This window comes from Echinops telfairi, unplaced genomic scaffold, assembly GCF_000313985.2.
Source record: "Echinops telfairi isolate 266 unplaced genomic scaffold, ASM31398v2 ScPeMD7_7424;HRSCAF=8462, whole genome shotgun sequence".
Taxonomy (NCBI): Eukaryota; Metazoa; Chordata; class Mammalia; order Afrosoricida; family Tenrecidae; genus Echinops; species Echinops telfairi.
In genome coordinates, this window is record NW_022111324.1 from 49,040,868 (window position 1) to 49,042,688 (window position 1,821).

Consider the following 1,821-nt stretch of genomic DNA (forward strand, 5'->3'; position numbering starts at 1 on the left):
GGAAAATTAGCAGGTTCCGGGAACCCAAGAGGCTAGCGAATTTTGGGAATGATGAGGGCAACAAAAGTATAGATGTGCTTTACACAATTGATCTATGTATTGTAATGAATTGTATGAGCCCCAATAAATTGATTAAAAAAAATGTTGTAAGATGGAGACATGTCTTATCTCTACCTCATAGAAATCTGCCTTAGACTGATGTACGGTGGGGTCCTCCTACCCCCTTGGATAACCTGAGAGGTGACATGTGGCCTTTACTCTATTTCCTCAACTACTGAGAGGGCGAATATGACGAAACAAGCTTGAGCCCAATAGGGGGTGGATGAAGAGGCGGGGGGCAAGCATGGGATTAAGTTATACTCGTTGGAAATACTGTCTCACAACATTTGAATTTACAAAAATACGTCGTTTTATAAGTCCATCCACCTACAGGCAACTGGTTTTGACAAAGGACAGGCAGATATTAAATGGGAAGGAGACAGGCTCTTCGACAAATGGCGACGGCAAAGTTGGATTTCCATTTGCAAAAGAATGAAAGAGGCTCCATACCTCATTCCAGAGACAAAAAGAATTCAAAATGGATAGAGGCCTACGTATAGACCCTAGAACTGAAAAGATCGTCATTGACAAACAGGGACAAACGTAAGGGCCGTAAGCCACGGAACAAGCACAGCATCGAAACCAACGAAGCCGCACCATCGGAGGCGATGGAATCGATGGCGTGCTGGGCGCCGTGGTGGGTTCTGACTCGCCGAGACCCTGCGTACGATGGAACAAAGCCTGGCCTGGTGCTGTGCGTCCTCACAATGGTCTACTTTGAGCTCATGGCTGCAGCCACTGAGTCACCCATCTTGTTGAGGCTCTTCCTCTCCTTGCCCACCCTCTACTCTACCAAGCACAACAGCCTTTTCCAGGGGACCAGCCTTTCCTGATAACATGTGCAAAGGGTGTGAGATGAAGTGTCATCACCCTTGCTTCTAAGAAGCATTCTGACGGTATTTCTTCCAAGGCAGGGTTGTTTATTCTTTTGGTCCTCTGTGGGATTTGCTGTATCCTGCACCAGCACCATAATTCAGATGAATGGAGCCTTCTTTATTCAGTGTTACCAGTCCGCTGAAACTACCATAGCTTGGGTTCGGAGTGACTTAGCCCTCAAAGAAACATCCTTACTTTTCGACACTCTAAAGAGGCCTGTGTAGCAGGTCTACCTAACCCAATGCATCATTTGATATCTTGGTGGTAACGTCCGTGCCTACTGAGTGTGGATCCAAGCAAGATGAAACCGTGGACAGTTTCAATATTTTCTCCTGAAAATAAGGCCACTGCTCGCCTGATGGTCTGTTGTACTCTGGTGGCTTGTGTGTTGCTGGAATGCTGAAAGCTATGCCACTGGTATTTCAAATGCCAGCAGGCTCACCCAAAGTGAACAGGCTTCAGAAGAACTTCCAAACTAGCAACCGACACCGAAGAAGGACTTGGCTGCCCACTCCAGAGAAAGTAGCCACTGAAAACCTATGCATCGCTTTGAGACGCTGTCAGATACCGAATGCCTAAGGAATGGGCACAAAACCTTGTCAGAGAGAGCAGAGTGGGCCCTCGCATGTGACTGAGCAGGAACTGCCTTCTCGGTGTGGACTTGACTGTGGCGGTGTGAATGGAATCAAGGCTGTGGACTGGAGCCTTTGGGATCTTCATTTGCTGATGGAGAACCTCTCAAGGTGAGAAGAAATCGCTGCAAAAATCTGCTAATGATTGCAACAGGGAATGTGTGACGTATGAATCTAGGAAAAGTGGAAATCATCTAACATGAAATGGAACGCA